The sequence below is a fragment of the Schistocerca americana genome, chromosome 4 (genome assembly GCF_021461395.2).
Source record: "Schistocerca americana isolate TAMUIC-IGC-003095 chromosome 4, iqSchAmer2.1, whole genome shotgun sequence".
In the NCBI taxonomy this organism is placed as follows: Eukaryota; Metazoa; Arthropoda; class Insecta; order Orthoptera; family Acrididae; genus Schistocerca; species Schistocerca americana.
This window is the reverse complement of record NC_060122.1, coordinates 335,935,887-335,955,703: the sequence shown is the minus strand read 5'-3', so window position 1 is coordinate 335,955,703 and position 19,817 is coordinate 335,935,887. Positions and strand designations below refer to the sequence as shown.

General features: G+C 42.3%; 1 protein-coding gene across 2 annotated transcripts in view; it reads right to left on the bottom strand.

The window, feature by feature from the left end:
* LOC124612929 (zwei Ig domain protein zig-8-like) overlaps positions 1–19,817 on the bottom strand; it is a 206,583-nt gene that overhangs the window by 146,884 nt on the left and 39,882 nt on the right. The gene's annotated exons all lie outside the window — the stretch shown is intronic.

Here is a 19,817-nt window from a genome sequence, read left to right as displayed (position 1 = left end):
ACAGGCCTACATTGATGTTTTAAGTACCTTCTTGCTTCCCACTGTTGAAGAGCATTTCGGGGATGCCGACTGCATCTTCCAACAGGATCGAGTAGCTGTTCATAATGCACGGCCTGTGGCCGAGTGATTACACGACAGTAATATCCCTGTGATGGACTGGTCTGCACAGAGTCCTTTGGTTTTGGAACGCCGACTTTCTGCTAGACCTAACCGACCTACATCGATACCTCTCCTTAGTGCAGCACTCCGTAAAGAATGGGCTGCCATTCCCCAAGAAACTTTCCAGCAACTGATTGAACGTATGCCTGCGAGAGTGGAAGCTGTCATCAAGGTTAAGCGTGGGCCAACACTATACTGAATTCCAGCGTTGCCGATTGAGGAAGCCACGAACTTTTAAGTCATTTTCAGCAAGGTGTCCGGATACTTTTGATCACATAGTGTAGGTAGTTTTGTGCTGTTGTTGCTGCCGTTGATAGGCCCGCCACACGGAATTAAAATGGTTAACATTGTGCAGTAAAAGTCGACTTGAATCAATTAACGACTCATGCGCACAGATGCTGTGGCCACTATTGCAGATACTTTAAAGTAGATTTATAACTTGGTTCCACGAATCGTACGCTGGCTTTGGATTCACTGTGATAGCTGCGATAGCATCGGATAGCTGTAAGGGGACGTCTATTAATTATTATATGAGCTAAAAATGGAGAGAGGGTGGTGTGGGTTCCGATGGGGGGGGGCGGAGGAGGAGGTCGGAGGGGGGGGGGGGGGGAGAGTGGACAATGTTAAAGTACCCACCAGATTTTGTTGCGCCCATGAACTGAACTGCATGCTATACATGTGTGCACTCCCGGGATTCCATCATTTGAAACAAGTGTGCATGGGTGTCATGTAATATTGTGTGTAATGTAATATCTTGTATAGACACCTTTTATTAACCTGACACGTTCCACATCATTACGAAGTGTCGTATTCATGATCTATGGAACAAGTACTAATCTAATCTAATCTACTCGGGGAATTCTCTGCCCCACCGGTCGAAATCACTGCTTGTCAGTCAGTGACACGCGTATGTTGAGCGACATGCTGACAAGTAGAAATATACGTGCGAGCGACAAGTTAATCTGCATCTTCATATTTTTGTGGCGCAATGATAGCTCCACAAAATTTCGGGCGTGCAGCCGCATGAATTTCACTTCTTCTTCTGACGGTCACCCGACTCATTTGAAGATGTCTGGACGGTATACAACAGAAATATCAGAAGAAGAAGTGAAATTTATGCGGCTGCACGCCAGAAATTTTATGGCACGAGCATTTAATAGTTTGCAGAAGTAAGCTAAGCTGAAGTTCATCGAGAAGTATTCTCTTCGTCTTATACATCAAGAGATTGAAAAGATACATCATCACATGGTTCAAAGGAAAAATAATGTTGCCTTTCATCTGCAAGGTAAGTAAAGATCCGACGACATTTGATGTATATAATAAACCAATAAACGGTCTACGTTTTAGCGATCCGTCGGAACAGTTAATACTATATTTGTGGTGCCTTTTCGTCCGTATGTCTGTTTGTGCGTCTGTCTGTCTGTTTGGCCGTCCGAATACTACTTAGAACTAGCAAGTGTATAACAATATTTTCAATCACAGTTAAAAACTACTGTTCGGTGCACAGTTTTTATTACATATGATTTAATTAAATGTTTTAATCAATGTTTAAAACACACAAAAAGGTCATTTCACCTATTTTTACTCGGCTTCTGGGTGAGCCACACGGGAGGAGGAGGGTGGGTGTTCCATCAGATCTCCCCAAGAAGGGTGAGGGGTTCCAAATTTTAAAGAAAACTCTTCACATAATTAATGGTCATCCCCTAATTACCTAGGCTGCATTGTGACGATAGCGCATGGGAGTACAGTGTGTCGCTTTTAGTAAACTCAGCCTGGGGGGGTCTTTCCCCCCCCCCCCTTGAGAACCCGTGTCAGCCAACGTTTGTCGCACTTTGACCCTCCACCTGGAGGGCAGCAAACGTTGCGGTCAACGACAAGGCTGCCCGCTGCAGCTGCTGACGCCGAGAGGGTCGTGTCGTGGCGAGACCCACCGTCGCTGCCGCCTTTGTGCGGCTTCTCTGAGGGTCTCCGCAGAGGAAATACAATCAGTGCCCACTCTACAGGATTCACGTACCGCGTCTCAAAGACAGCGCCACTCGTCTGGCTTGAGGCGTTCTTCAGAAATGTGAAACCTCCTTTACTACTTTTTTACCATTTATTGCTGCTTCATCAGAACCTGTTGTCTTGAGTCGCCGTTACAGACCGTTGAGTACACAAAGTGGCACTGTTTTACATTTAATTGTGGGACAAATGTCTCATAATTCGTTTCCAACAAAATGAAATCTAATACGTAAAATCCGGCCAAATGCCAGTAGGACTCGCGCGCTGAGTGCTCTGTACAAAGTTAATTATGTACATATGTAGTTCACCCCATTCTGGGAATCAAGAACGTCAACAATTTTTGCCTGTTATCGATATCGATACTGGCAATGTATTGGTCCCAGGAATTCCAAGACCGCACCAAATTCTCTACAGTTGTTCCTCAGACTAACCCGGACATACAAAAAGGAGCGAGCAGAGGAGTTCAGTTCATACGCAGAGGGAAGGTTTAATGCAATATTTCTATTTACTTACTAAATCTTGGTTACAACCTACATTTTACGTTGATGTGCAGTTATACTGGTCTTTATGCCTTTGGCGGATGGTGACTGCAATATTATGTTCAAATGCAAAATATATTTTTATTCCGTATAATAACAGTTTCACAATTTTAGAATTCCTTACGTCACCTGTACTGTGAAACCTTACTTTTTGCCGAATTTCGTGATTACACGTCAACGGGAAACATCCTATAGGTTTTGATGGGTGCGTTTGGGAGTATCTAAATATGTGGCATAAATGACGGAATCTTTTGACTGCATTGGCTTTTCTACCCTTCCAAGGGATCATAGACTTTAGTATGTGACATAAATTTGAACTTGATACGCCAACTTGTTCCAGTGAAAAAAGGGTTTTAAAGACTGACAGACAAAGAAATGGATAAATAATGACAAAAATGTATTTTTTGTGTGATACAATTACAAATTAACAATTTTCGGAATTTTTACTTTACTTAAACTGCAAAACCTTTCTTCTTTCGAAATATCATGACCCTATGTCAACGGGGAGCATCCTATACGTTTTGATGAGTGAGTTTTCGAGTATCGAAATATGTGACGTAAGTGGCCGTATCTTTTGATTGAAGTGACTTAGAAGACTAAAGTTTTACATTTGTAAGGGACCAGGTATATATTTGTCATAAATTCAAAGGTGATACGTCCACCCAACGTTCTTAACATTCGGGCAGACAGACAGACAGACAGAAATCAAAGCGATCCTGTGACGGTTCGATGTCTAAAGATTGAGGCAGGCTTATTTATTTGTTTATTTGCTAGTCTTGTACGCGATCCTCTGCCATTCATCCGATTACGAATTAATTTTGATTGATCTGTGCTCGTACCCGGAAAGGTTTCTGTGGGAAGGAAGAACAGCCAGGGATGGGAGAGAAAAGGGGGTGACGTGGAATCTTAAGTCGGACACGTCTGGATAAATTTCAGTAACATTTGTTAGTACATAAATGACTCATTACTTCCGTAATTATTTGTATAAGAACATGGTGGAGTAACATACATCAACGACCCTCAGGTGTGTGCGTACAAGATGTGACACGCAGAAACATCCGATAACGACCGATATTAGTATCAAAACTGTAGATTTCGGGATCGATGCACTTCTTGTTGACAGGAACGTGACGTGTCATCCCTAGGAGATGGAGAGTACAGAGACAGACACATACCAGTATGTGTATGTAATGCTGAAGGAATTTCTACTAGAACTAACGGACATATCATGTGCCATCGGGAAAAATTTACTGCGACTCTATGACACCCCTAGTACCCCTACGGCTGAAAGTTTTGGGTGAAAAAGTGGAACCTAAAAACATAAATCAGGGTGCGCCTGGAGAAAGTTCAACCGAATTTGATGTATACACGACTAATTATTTTATAAAAATACTGTGCGATTGAGATACCCTCATCACCGCTAGGCTTGGGGGTGACAACGAGAAGGGGATGAAGCGTAGAAAAGTCCTAAAACGAACTATTGCTGTTTCTTTCTTGTAAAATCTGGGGGTACCTCAAAACCGTGACACGCAGTCTGTCTCTTATTTGCGCTGTGTAGCGAACTAGTTACGGTGTGAGACTGAACACTGTAGCGGGCCAAAAATTCTGCCAACGTGTTTGGAGGCAAAATAGCATGCCATACGGCTCAATAAGAATCTTTGTCAAGGAAAGTCATTTTTCTCCAAACATCAATCAGTTACTAGCAGAATAACAAGCGTTCTCAGAATTCAGGTGAAAATGTAGGGTGATGCAGGGTGAAATTCGGTATGTGTTTGTGTTCGCGAGTACGAAGGCTTGGGCAAGTAGCTAGTGTTTAATGTAAGGTACTATAAAATAAAATGCAATCCTTGAAGTAATTTTCACGTAATGCAGAACTATGCATTAGGACGAGGTGGTGAAACAAGAGTATCTCTATACATTTGACTAGCTAACACTGCATTACGAAATAGACAAGAAAGAAATATTAGAACGAAGAATGATGAGAAAAATGTTAGATCCACAAAGAAGCACACACTCATTAAAATTAAGAAACTATTATGAAACAATTCATAATATAAAACAACAGCATGAACACTAAGAAAATGAATACTGATATTTCTGTGAACGTTATACGGGATGGATCGCTGACAAAATAGAATCTTCAAGTATCTCTCGAAGAAGAAAATAAAAACTAGCTGGATCCAAGAAATAGAAGAAATATTTAGAAATGCACAACATGAAAGCGGAAAATTCAGCAAAAGACATACTTTCAGAAGGAAAGAGCTAAAATTCGGACTCCAAGCCAGGGACAGAAAGAGAAAAGGTGTAAAGTGATATGGAGAAAGAAAATGAGACATGGTGAATAAATGAAGGTATATTGGAGAAAGAAAGAACAAATTACAAGGAACTAAAATAGTTACCTGGTTCGTAGTTGGCCAAGTCGGGGTTATGATGTGGAATGAATCTTATACAATTTCGCCATCATCTATTTCCCTTCAGAGTACTAGAATTTTATTTATACTCTACCAAGTGCTCATACTGTGGTGAAACATTACGGAAAAAGTATATCTTTCGATGCAGGAATGATTCTTGTTTGGTTGCGGAAGAAGATTATCATTGCCACCCAGTACCTTAGATATGCTAGTTACGCTGAAATCCAGAAAGCCTGCGCTATACAAGTCAACCATCAAATGGCTCTAAGAGAAAACATGAAATGTGCGAAAACGCAGTCAAAGTGGTCGACTGAAAATGCAAACAACAATAAGGCTGACGGTAAAATCTTCGTTCGCGCAAGAGATTTCGAACCGTCCACTGGGATCTTCTTTAGGGTTCCCTTGATTTCCCTGCTGTCTGAAATCCTGAAGATGATTCCAGCAGAGGGGTCGAAACGTCGAGCAAGGATGAAGATTCAAGGGGAATCCCACACCACCTAATGTCTCAGAAGTTTTTACCTTCGACAACAATGGACATGAAAGCCTGCTGTCTTTCACAACAAAATGACTGATCCCACGCGACATTTACATATTACTTGAGTCCCACGAAGTTAGTGAGACGCTTATCTATTTAGCCTCGTCTCTCCGTTGCTAGCTGTCAGGTCATACATTGTGTTGATATACGTAGCTGTTCGGTGATTTTGTATTTGCATTTTACTCTTTTCCATCTCAGCAGCTCACTGGGAATGATTGTGGATCTGTGTGATGATTAATAATATTCTAATATATTTCTCTTTAGATCTGTAATGGATCAGTATGGGCTATCGTGAGAGGCTTCTATGAGACAACGAAAGCACCCTCTTTGAACGATACTATGTAACGGAGCGTAGGCAACGGTTCTGAAAATCGACAACATAGAGCAGCAGGGGATCGAGAGATGATAAATGTGTAGAGCAAACCTTTAAAAAAAATAAAAAATTCAGGCGTCTTTCACAAAGTAAAGCAAGCAAGACTGAAGAAAAATCAAGACGCTTTCACAGGACTTGCCAGCCCGGAAAAAGTTTCAATAATGTAAAATGATGTAAGATGCTACAAATTCTGACGAAAATATATGTAAGCTATAGGGAAAGATGGGTATTGTACATTACATACTAGAACCGAAAGGCAACAGTAAGAGTGGAATACCAAGAAAGAAGTGCTCGGATTAACTGTTCAGTCCATACATCGAGCAAGCAATGACATAAATAAAAGAAAGGCTCAAGAGTGAGATTAATATTCAAAGTGAAAGGATATCAGTGATAAGATTTGCTGATTACACTGCTATCCTCAGTGGAAGTTAAGAAGGTTTACAGGACCTGCTGAATGAAATGAACAGTCTAATAAGTACAGAATGTCGAGTGAGAGGAAATCGAAGAAAGATAAATATTATGAGAGGTAGAAGAAATGAGAACAGCGAGAAAATTATTATCATAACTGATCACGAATTAGATGAAGTTATGGAAATCTGCTACCTATGCAGTAAAGTAGCACATGACGGACGAAGCAAGGAGGACATGAAAAACAAACTAGCATCACAAAGAGGGCATTTCTGGCCAAGAGAAGTCTACTAGTATCAAACACAGACTTCAATTTGAGGAAGAAATTTCTGAGAATGTATGTTTGGAGCACAGCATTGTAATGTAATGAGACAAGAACTGTGAGAAAACCGGAACAGAAGACAACAGAAACATCTGAGATGTCGTGATACAGAAGAATGTTGAAAATCAGATGGACTGTTAAGGTAAGGAATGAGAAGGTTCTCTGCAGAATCGGCGAGGCAAGCAATATACGGAAAACAGTGACAAGAAGAATGGAGAGGATGATAGGGGGTCTATTACTACATCAGGGAAAAACTTCCATGGTACCAGAGGGAGCTGTAGAGGGTAAAAACTGTAGAGGAAGATAGAGATTGGGATACATCGAGCTAGTAATTGAGGACGTAGGCTACAAGTGCTACTCTGAGATAAAAATGATGGAACAGGGGAGAAATTGGCGGCGGGTTGTATCATAGCAGTCAGTAGGCTGATGACTCACAAAAACAACGGAAAAAAGATGCACTGAGCAAAGTTTTTATATATAATACGTGGTGATCAGAAACGGTCAGAATAGCTTGTAAGGGTACTGTAGGGTAGGTTGTACTGAGAAATAATGGTTAAGAAAAAAATTTAACACGTTGTGCCGTTTCAAGTTTAATTAGCACTGTCTTTAGCCGATCACATCATTGCGCGCGCTGTTTCAAGCAGTTGCACGTAGTAAAGTATTGAAATGCACTGACGTTTATCCGTCAGTGAATTACTGCTTGTTGAGAAGCTTATTACCACTTACAATGTGCCGTTTTCAGAAGTGTTGAATCTAAGCTAGGTGAGCGCAATCTACATTTGTTCGGTTTGAGGAAGGAGTTTTGCGGAGGTCACGTCACGGACAGAGATTGTATTGTTGCTGGTAGCAAGAGACAGATGAAGTACGCGCATACACGTGCTTTGTGCTTGAAGAAAGCGTGTGTCCTACAAATTTCGTCTCTCTCTTGCTTATCTAGAATTTGTCGCTGACCGCCACCATCAGCTATGACAACTCGCTACGACATTAACAGCTGAGTGCTGGGAACACTAATGGATGCTCACTGACTGTCGAAGAATGTATGAGATGGGTGCGCAGAACAAGCTTAAATTCGAGTGTCATCATTTGTCACTCCCCATGTAGTGTGGCAGGAATTGTTTTACATCGCCGTTGCAATCAAGAACAGTGTTGACAGAATTACACCTGTCTGCGATATTAAGGTTTCAGAAATATACTACAGGGAGTCTCCAGGTGATTCACTTTTTTCTCTAGCGATGATGAGTAAGCCAACTAAGTAGCGACAAGAAGTAGCGTTAATAAACTGCTCAAAATAATTAGGGAGTCTACCTTACTCCACTGAGCAATACCTGAGGACTGGGTGTGTTACCAAATTATACTTTTATCTTTCACAAAGTAAGTACACAACAAAACATCATTACATCCTCGATCGTTTACACAAAAAGAACTGAAATGTGTGACAGTCGTCGAAAACAAAGTGGAAAAAATCATTCATTCTGACATCTTGGGTGTCTTTCATTGGACTTTGAGAGCTTCAATAACGTATGTGCCCTCTGTGAGTGTTTTATCACCTGCCGGCACTTACGTTGCATGTCCATGTAAGTCTACGGAGGTCACCCTGTGGTAATCGTTCCCATTCTTCAATGAGAGCACGCGAGAGTTCTTGGCGAGTCTCTGGTGGAACAAGACGACCACGAGCACCTCTCTCAAGCATGTCACACATATGCATGATGGGCTCACCGCCGGCCATTCCATTACTTCAGTGTCCGGATTTCACAAGACAGCTCTTCTGACACCCGCTACGTATGCTGTCCCATTGGAAGGAATTCAGGGCCACCACCGTATGCAGCAGCCACCACATGATCCAACAGGACCTGTTCGATGTACTGCCTGCAGTGAAGGTGACGATGGACAAGGACAAGATTCGTACGATTTTCAACTCCGAAGCCTTCCCACAACACCACAGAACCTTGGAAATCTGTTGATTTCCTGGGCAACATTTGGCAGGTACTGCAAACTAGGGTTCTCCTCACACGAACAAGGCCATCACCTTGCGTTGGACGATATCTGGAATCGTCTGTGAATAACACGTTTCGCCAGTGATGAAGTTGCCAGTTGCGGCAGAACTGAAGGCGCGCTGCAAGATCTTAAGGTCTTTCCTCGTGACCTAGTCATTACAGTCTGATCGCACACAACAGCTCCAGCGGTTCTTCTGAGATATCGTCTTGCAGGGCTCTGGCGGTACCCGTGCAACGTCGCAACGTAGAGATTATCAGGTATCGATTTTCACTTCTGTTGTAATGCTTCGGCGACCTTAACCAATTCGCCTTATATACTGATCTATTTCCCAGTAAAGTGTCCACAACATATAGAAGACACACAGAGAGGCATCTGCATCTACAGTAACACAACAGAAAGTCCCTTCATTTTGGATCAAACAAACTGCGCTTGCAACCTGCACTGTATTAAGATGTCGATTTGCGTGTGCTTGGTTTAATACCACGTTCATTGCTGTTTACTTCCGGTTTCAGTTATCTTTCTGATGCTCATACTATTTATTATCTTCAACAATCGAATCTAACTGTCGCTTTACTATTGATTATTTTGCAACTTGCTTAAATAATGCTTCTGATCACGAAAACTGACATCGGCCGGGAAACCGGTGAACTGAGTACTTCCCTCTCCATATCCACATCCTATGACGCTATTCGCTGAGTATGATACGTTGGCCGGTACGTACCGTTGGGCCTTGCGAGACGTGTACGAAAAGAGTTTAATTTTAGTTTGTATAATACTAACGATCTGTGAGGACAACGCTCTCTGTGAATAATGTGACTGGTCGAAAGGTCGACAGATATCGTAAGAACTGAAAGCTGGTGCAAGGCTGCTATTGCCGAACTACACTTTCAACGACGTAGAGAATGTTGTCAGATGTACGATTCTTTGGAATAAATGTATATATCTTGTACTGGGTGTTCGTAATTAAACTTCCAGGTTCAAAACGTTATAGAAAGAGAACCCCTGTTCAGAATGACGTCAAATTTGAACAGCATATTATTGGCGCAGGAGCAAACGTCACGGAACAAAAAATAAAGGAAAATTCGACCAATAAATAGTGATATAACCGTCCGAATATGCACACCAACAGATGCACGGCACATGGATGTTCCTCAGTTTACGTCAGAGACGAAGCATATGACTGTATCCATGAAGGACAGCGAGCATCAATGGCCTGCAGAAGTTCCGAACCCTCAAACGTATGAGAAAATGCATTGGTCTGACGTACGCTGAGGGTCTGGAGAAAACGATTACAAAATTACAAAGGACAGGTTCTTTTGAATAGCAGTGTGGCAGAGGGAGGAAAGAGTTGATCCGACGTCTTTCGAAGATATGGCCACAGTATTTCAGAAGGAGTCGAACGGTGGTGTGCAAACATGCCCGAACGTCAACAGCTCGTGGTCGTGCGGTAGCGTTCTCGCTCCCGCGCCTGGGTTCGCGGGTTCGATTCCCGGCGGGGTCAGGGATTTTCTCTGCCTCGTGATGACTGGGTGTTGTGTGATGTCCTTAGGTTGGTTAGGTTTAAGTTCTAGGGGACTGATGACCATAGATGTTAAGTCCCATAGTGCTCAGAGCCATTTTTTTGAACCATGCCCGAACTTTGGACGTGCCTGCTAGCACGGTGCACAAAATACTGCGAAACACTCTGCGTTGCTATCCATACAAAACCTGCCATGTTCAGGACTTGCTTTCTGCTGACATGCCAGCTAGAAAGACGTCCGCTCTGGAATTTCTTGCTGACATGGACGTGAACCATGAATGGCCATCGAACATTCCGTGGACAGACGAATCCTATTTCAGCCTTCAGGTATATGTCAGTAAGCAGAAATGCAGAATACGTGCAACGGAAATCCGTACGCCCATCAACCGGTATCACTTCATTCTGCAAAGATTTCTGAGCGGGTTGACAGCATCGTTTATCGTAGGATGGTATTATTTCGAGGAGATGAATCATGCGGGTCCTGTTATCTGTATCGCCACTGCTAAACACCATCAGAGTCTTTTCGCGCCAACGTCATTCCAGCTCTTCAGCAGCTTGCATGCATGGGTAGGATGATTTTTATTCAAGAAAACGTTGCACAGCCAGTGAAGTGGCTGCCGCACAGACAATTAGGAAAAGCAAGAATTATCAGCCTGGCTGTCCAGATCTCTTGGTCTTTATCCGCGTGACTTCTTGCTGTGGAGTTATCTGAAAAATGTTGTGTTGAGTTCTACAATTACGAACGTAGGTTAACTGAATGAACGCGTTGCGCAACGCATTCTGAACGTGACACCGAGACACTTCGACCTGTTGTGAAACATACTGTTTCTCGATTTCAACTTGCGGCAAAAAACGGTGGACAGCATGTTGAACATGCCTTGCGTCAGTAACGACAATTAGAAACGGATGTCATTTTGATTTGCATGTGATTTTTGGTGGCAGGACAACTACAAATCGATGTCATTTTGCTTTTTATGGGGATTTTGGCCTCAGTCGTGGAAGGGATTGCCTAACAGTGACATGACTTCTTTTACAGATTTGTGCACTGCATACTGTCAGACATGTGCAGTCATGCACATTGAACGGTACGGACGGTGTAATGTGCTACTCAGACCATAGCCGTCGTCATTCGTAGCCCATATTTGCGCTAAGAAGCTTTCAATGCCATCTACTGGAAAAAAATTGTTAAATTCTTTTCTGTTTCATGACGTTTCCCCCTGCGTCAATAGCTTGCAGTTCAAATTTGACGTCATTCAGAGTTGTGGTTCCCCTTCTACAGCGATTTGAAACTGGAAGTTTAATTATGGACACACTGTATAGGGATTCTGTTGCTTAGGTTCATTTCCGCTTCAACACCTAAAGTTTGACAATGAAAATCTTTTCAAGAAAAATCAAAGATACTTCTCGATTTCATTTCCGATGGTGGGCTGCACTTGCTCTGTGCCTCGGTTTCACAGAATATATAAGAAGTGAGGTTGTCTCGGTAGGGCGGATTTGTGTCAAGTTCGGTTGCGGCTGGCAGACTGCCATGCATTGCCTTATCTATGATGCGGGACTGGCGCCAGGGAAAGAGATCGCAGATCTGGGGTGCTAGCTGTAAAGAGTGTGTGTGTGTGTGTGTGTGTGTGTGTGTGTGTGTGTGTGTGTGTGTGTGTGTGTGTGTACGTGTGTGTGTGTTTTGCTGGGTGGGTATGGGATTTGGAAGAAGAGAGGCGATCGCAATATCGTGACTGCGTGCGTGTCTATGTAACATTTTAAGATGGGGCCGGTCTTCTCCAAACCTTGCTAGACGAGCTTAAGAAAGTTTACAGTGTATCATCTTGTCGAAGTCGAGATCAGTAGAGATGGAGCACAGCTGCACAGGAATTTTAGGATGATACTCTTGTGTTGCTTTTAAAGAAACATTCGGGGATTCACCACAAGTTTTATATTTTAGCTCACATTTAGGCTGGAGCTCATGACCTAGTAGTACTTAATCTTGGACTACTGATCCAAAAGTCCCTTGTCCGATGTCAACCACTGTTCAGAATCTGAAGCCTATCATGACAATAACGGTCGAGAACACCTGGTGTAAGAAGTTATCTCCATTATGTTAACGGTCTTGTCAATAGAAAGAAAAGTGGATAGGGTACTATTTTAGTCTTGATGTGGTAAAACGCCGCTAAACGAGGGGAAGAAACAGCAGACCCAATATAAAATGTCAACCAGAAAACTGAAGTCTTAAAAATGTATCTAACAGTGCTGTAACTTTGTGACAACTTTTTCTGTACAACTTATTCAAAATTGTACAGTGTTTCAGAGTAGTCGCCATCATTGTATATAATCCGTTTCTGGTGACATGAAAGTCGTAGGATAACCTTGACAGCGCCACTGGTGGTGATAATCCGAGTGAAGCGATCTATTGCTCGACATATCTCTGTAACAGGTCTGAAGCGAATGCCATGAAGCGATACATTCAGTTCAGGAATCAAACTGAAGTTACCAGGGCTTAAGTACGAGATCGAACAAGTGAGTCACAACTTGCGCCATACGCGCCCGAGAACTGTTCTGCGAAATGATGGATGGGTCCTGCAGAAAGTGTCGCCGCTTCCTTCTCAAAGATGTCGCAGGCTGTGTTCCAAAAATGAACAGAAGTTCAAAAAGGGGTTTCCCGTCAACAGTGTCAAAGGCTTCCTCTTAATCAGCAAATGCTCTAAATGTAAGATTGCTTTCCTTCAGGCTACCTTCTAAGATAAGCCGTAGCGGAAATATTCCCTAGTGCGTTTCTCCTTTTCCCCAAAACCCAAAATGATCGTTTACAAGGTTGACTTTTACAAGTTTTTCACTCTTCTGTAAATAATCTATATCAGTATTTTGCAACCGTAACTTATAAAACTGATGGTTCGGTAATACTCCCACCTATCAGCATCTGCAGTCTATGGAATAATTTTGCCTGACTCCTACATATTGAGTTTTCGACAGAGAAGAGTGCGTGACAGGAGAAAAGACAATTCCCGAAGAATGAAGGATGAGCTAAAATTGGTCAATGCAGTAGATTATCAAGCCAGAAGAGAAGGAAGAACACATTGAAAAATATGAGTCGTTTAGATTTCATTAAAGAAATGTGGACGTCCAAAGGGATAGAACGGCTCATAAAGTTACAAAGTTGCTAGTTATTTATTCGTCACAGAGAAGAGAAGTGAAGGTGGACTGTGAGGGATTTAACAACGGTGTTTAGAAAATTAACGGTTGCGTTTACTGTCAGGTTAAGTAGACAGGGCTTAGCACGCATTTATGTTTTGGCAGCGAAAATATTAAAATAAAGGTGGCACCTCGCTAATTAAATACATCAGTTGTGCAAGCACCTATTATTAAACTTGTATGCCCTCTTTTGGCAGTTATCTGCATCCAAATTCCATTCAGAAATCGCCTTTGAAATGTTTAGAACGTTTCACATTATGAAGTTGTTTTGTAGAGCTGTATCTTGAGTGCCAGTAAATTTTCAGCAAATTTGTTTAATTTTCGAGATGACCCATCGCCATATTAGCAGTTAGAGTTAATAAACGATGAAGTTGGGGTGCAGATATCTTCCCGTCAACAGCTCAAGGCAATGGCAGTACAACAGCTCAGGGTACGAACTCTCTGATTTCGCATTTTTGTTTCAAATGGAAATAAACATTCTGCTAACACGCAGTTATGCGATGCGCGAAAGTGTAATAAGGCGAACTGTCAAGACGCCCGCATTGTTAGTTGTCCCAGGCACTAGTTTTTGTGGAAGCATTTTGATCAAATGCGAGCTTGCGTCATTTACAGCTGTGTTAGACACTCTTTTCATAGTCTTAAAAGTAAAGGAAACACGTTTCATTCGTAAATGGACTCATTCAAGCGATATTTTCTTTTACGAATATGAATTTTAATTGCGCTGTTTCCTTTTAATGTTGCTGTTTAATTTCTATCGTTTGACTTTAAATTTCCGACAGTCCAACTTGAAAAGCTCTCTGGGTGAACGTTGTTTCTAGGAAACATTGGGGACCAACAAGCAGACGAAAACATGTTTTCGGCATTTTCGGGAAGAGGACAAGGACTAAACGTCAATCTGTATTAAGAAAAATGCTCTATTACGGAAGGAGATTTTTAATATCACATATTTCTCTGCTTGGTTAGATGCAATTTACAACAAAAAGAAAGTTACATTAATGAGGTGGAATGCGTCGTAGTACTAGATCAAATACGCATTTAAAACCAGAAATACATCTGAAAATACCTTTCTCACACTGTTTAATTCACGAAAAGACTAAAATTTTCTATTGGAAAGAACTGTTTCGTGAACACGACAAATTAAAAAGAAGAGACAGTCGCATTGGGCCATCTAACAAGACGGTGCCGGCTTCAAAGAAATGTACAGACTGTCTGTAGCGCCATTTCCTATTGTTCTACTTCCATGATGTGAACCCATAGATTTTCAGCTCGGTTCATTAAGACATTCTGAGAGGCTAAACTTGAAAAGTAGAGAGCAGTATATCAACAGTGGAAATATACGTGTGTAAAAGCACCAGATTCTTCCCTACAGTTAGCTGTTTTACATATCTGCTGATTCAAATCAGCAAAAAGGAGGCAAAGTTTGGATTTTTTCTAAGACAATAAAAAGACATCCAATGGACCTGTTTGGGGATTATTATTGACCATAAGTTGAACTTTACTTTAGATTTTCAATCCCAAAAAAATGGCGCTCGTTATTATCGTTTGATCAACGGCCTGCTAGTTTGAGGTACGCTGACTGCGTGCTGTGTAACCCCATAGGGGTTATCTAGAAGCAATAACGGATAACATCAAACGATACTGCATTAAATTTATGTAAGCTTACACTTAACTTCAATGAAATAACTTTAAATTTAACAATGTGGTGAAAACTCGAACTTGGAACTCGATTTTTGGGCGTCTGTTTCACTCTTTATGGCTTTACAAAAAACAGTTAATACTAACAAATTTCATACATAATTGGGATAAGCTGCCAAAAATTTAGTGTAGTCAAAGGTAGAAGTCAATAGTTTGAACTATTTTCATTTTATGCTGCTCTCAGTTTTGGAAAGTTGTTTCTAGAGAAAAACATGTTATTATATAATTTTGATGTCGGTGAACAGATATCTGAAGTTAGATTTTCAAAATTCAAAATGGCTAATCGAATAAGATGGACCAAAAATTATGTTTTGACCAACTTTGACCAAAATTAACCACAAAATGTGTTTTCGTTACTTACGTTTAGTCTGCAATTCCAGGACCGTAGGCCTATATCAACTCTTGCCCCAGCTCGAATTCCTCCTGGAGAGCAGTTCACTAGTAACTCTTGGCGAGAAAAGCCGATCTGGCTTAGCTGGATATGCTGCCTTCGGCAGCATGCACACGTTGTTCGTCAGTGTATTCAGCGAATATGTTCGCATGGATACTCCAGTATAAATTATTTTGTGAACTTGCGTCACGGCACAAGTTTTCTACCTAAGCCGGATGTCTTCGGCTGAGAGTGTCCCACGGCAGCCGTTGCACTGCTTCAAAGAATGGGCTGTAGAAACTTCTGTAGTGCACGTATGAAAAAACTTCGCGTTCCAATATTCTAGACACATATACCTCTCAAAAAATGCAATTAAAAATCGAATTTTCGTCCATTTTGAATGATAACCTGGCCTTAAACGTAGCTAACTAAACTCTGTTACTTGAGAGAGAGGTGTATGGGAATGCCACCTTATAATGAGGTACTGAATCCTGATTACATTTCGTTGGTCTCGTGCTTAGCGGTGGGCAGCTCGGGTTTGCGTCAAACCGAGGTAACCGACCTGAAAGTTTGTGTAAACCAAGCTCAAACAGAGCTGGGGCGAAAAAAAGATAACGTATTGTGCCGTTTTCTCTTTAGCGTCTGCACAGATTACGATTCAATTCGGTTAACCAACCCGAGACACGCGATTTCCCAGTCGGTGATTACGTGCATGGTCACTAGCGTGATACGTACTATTTAGGGCGCAATTTTTGGTCTTTCAGCTTGAGATTTTGGAGACATACTTGTGACAAACCTGAAATACGCTGTATCGGGTGACTATATGGAAGCCCAAGCCTGTTCATGAGCACGATTTCATACGGCGCTACAAGCCGCATTTTGGGTCATTTGTTTTGAAATTTGGAAAATAGACTTGTGAACCACCCAAAACATGCTATATAGTTTTTGACAGCAGTCAGGCGATCGTAAGGCAGTCAAATTCTTGTTCACGTGCATGACTATGTACCTACCTACCGGCAATTATTTCGAATATTTTCACGTGAAATTTTAAAAATTGTGATATGCCCGGAATTTTCTGTAATGGTTTGTCGGACGTTTGACGATCTTGAGGTAGCTAAATGCCCCGTCACAGGTATTAATAGACGACATACTACAGCAAAGCGTCTCCTCATGATGCATAAATGGTAGCCGTGCTATAGGCCTCGAAACTAAAATACGCTCGTGAGACACCCGGAATTTGCTGTAAGGATTATGACGACGATCGGACGATCTTAAGTCAGCCAAACACCACAGCTCAAGCCTGAATGATCCTTATCGTTTCGTCACCATTTACCTCAATCAGCTTGTACTATATGTATACATTGTGTGTCAATTACTTTTACGAAAGCAGTCAACGATATTTGTTGATAGCGTTTCTAGCATACAATAGTCATTGAAGTAGCATGTAAGTTGAAGGAAAGAGACAAATCACTGTCAATACTGAAGGCAGTGAGACAGTAGTCTGATATAGGAACAGGCTGAATATGGAAGTTGTGTCTGGTTGAGCAACAATGAGTCAGCAGGAGCACAATTATGATACACAAAGCCAACGCATTTACTTCTTTTGAAAATAAAAATTTTGTAGTCGTAATTTAAAATCCGCTCAACTTCCTACTTTCACTGTTGTAAAAGATACAGTCTGGTGAATTGGAACACCTTGTACACCACTGTTCTCGTAGGCAAACACTACTGGCTATTAAAACTGCTACACCACGAAGATGACATGCTACAGACGCTAAATTTAACCGACAGGAGGAAGATGCTGTGATATACAAATGATCATCTTTTCAGAGCATTCACACAAGGTTGGCGCCGGTGGTGACACCTACAACGTGCTCACATGAGTAAAGTTTCCAACCGATTTCTCATACACAAACAGCAGTTGACCGGCGTTCCCTGGTGAAACGTAGTTGTGATGCCTCGTCTAAGGATGAGAAATGCGTACCATCACGTTTCAGACTTTGATAAAGGTCGCATTGTAGCCTATCTCAATTGCGGTTTATCGTATCGCGACATTGCTGCTCGCGTAGGTCGAGATCCAATGACTGTTAGTAGAATATGGAATCGATGGGTTCAGGAGGGTAATATGGAAAGCCGTGCTAGATCCTAACGGCCTCGTATCACTAGCAGTCGAGATGACAGGCATCTTACCTGAATGGCTGTAATGGATCGCGCAGCCACGTCTCGATCCTTGAGTCAACAGATGCAGACGTTTGCAAGACAACAACCATCTGCACGAACAGTTCGACGACGTTTGCAGCAGTATGGACTATCTGCTCGGAGAGCATTGCTGCGGTTACCCTTGACGCTGCATCACAGACAGGAGCGCCTGCGATGGTGTACTCAACGACGAACCTAGGTGCACGAATGGCAAACCGTCATTTTTTCGAATGAATCCAGGTTCTGTTTACAGCATCATGATGGTCGCATCCGTGTTTGCTACATCGCGGTGACCGCACATTGGAAGCGTGTATTCGTCATCGCCATAGTGGCGTATCACCCGGTGTGATGGAATGGGGTGCCATTGGTTACACGTGTCTGTCACCTCTTGTTAGCATTAACGGCACTTTGAACAGTGGACGTTACATTTCAGATGTGTTACGACATTTGGCTCTATCCTTCATTCGATCCCTGGGAAATCCTACATTTCAGCAGGATAATGCACGACCGCATGTTGCAGGTTCTGTACGGGCCTTTCTGGATATAGAAAACGTTCGACTGCAGCCTGGCCAGCACATTCTCCAGATCTCTCACCAATTGAAAACGTCTGGTCAATGGTGGCCGAGCAACTGGCTCGTCACAATACACCAGTCACTAATCTTGATGAACTGTGGTATCGTGTTGAAGCTGTATGGGCAGCTGTACCTGTACACGCGATCCAAGCTCTGTTTGACTCAATGTCCAGTCGTACCAAGGCCGTTATTACGGCCAGAGGTGGTTGTTCTGGGCACTGATTTCTCAGGATCTATGCACCCGAGCCCTTTGATTGTGGCACCATACACAATCTTTAACCTGGCTCCAGGGGGGTAGGGTGCCCTTCCCTATTCCTCAAATGGGGTAATTCCTGTCTGGCGCGTCCATGTCGCGGGGATGGGCATCCTACACTTCAGTACGCCGGAGTACTGGGATGGCTGAGTTCAGGCAGGGACCCAATCTCGTATGGTATAACACAGAACCGAACCCATGCCCAGAGTTACGGGTGAAGACCTTAATGGCAGCAACGGCGGAGAAGGAAAACTTCGGAACGGCGTAGCTGGCAGATGAGGCAACCCACCTTTCTGGGGATTAAATGAGAAGGGAACCACTGCCTTGTGGTGGAGGAGAAACTCCAACAGAAAACCCAACATTGAATCCTTTCTTGCGTTATGACTAGCAAGCCAGTAGGAAAGTCTTCTTATATTGCTTTCAAAACACAGACGAGCCTCGGATCGAACCACTCAGGATTTGACCCCACTGCTTCTTCAAGTACTGGTGCAAATGATGGGAGACCTGATGATATTCATCAGTACAAGAAGATGAAACCAACTGGACTAAAAAATAACCTAAATATTGGCACCATTAATATATTAACCCTCAACGGAAAAATGGAAGAAATGACAGATGTACTAACAGAGAGGAAGTTAGATATATTGGGATTAAGCGAAACAAAGTGGAAGGGAAAAGGTGAGAAGAATTTGAGAGGGGGAGGAAAACTGTACTGGAGTGGGAATAACGGGTCTGGAAGAAATGGTGTGGCAATGATGGTGAATAAGAATGCACAAAGCTGTATTGAAAATGTGAGATATATATCAGACAGGATCATAATCTTAAACCTGAGATTCCAAAAAGAAACACTAAAAGTAATCCAGATTTATGCACCTCAAGTGGCATGCAGCGAAGAAGAGAAGATGGACTTTGAAAATGTGTTAGAAAACCATATAGAGAGTGCTAATATATTGATGGGAGATTTTAATGCACGGGTAGGCAAAGACAGAAAGGGATTTGAGCAAATATTGGGATGTTTTGGATATGGAGGCAGAAATGAAGAAGGGGAAAGACTCCTGGATTTGTGCCAGAGGAATGGAAAGAAAATAGCAAACAGCTGGTTTATGAAGAGAGAAAGTCATGTCATCACCAGATACAGTTGGGATGGAAGAACGAAGAGTGTAATTGATTATATTCTAGTAGATAGAGAATGGGGAGAGAAAGTAACAAATGTGAAGGTAATTCCAAGTATGAGTGCAGATGGAGACCACAGATTACTGGTGGGACAATGGAAAATGAATCAGTGT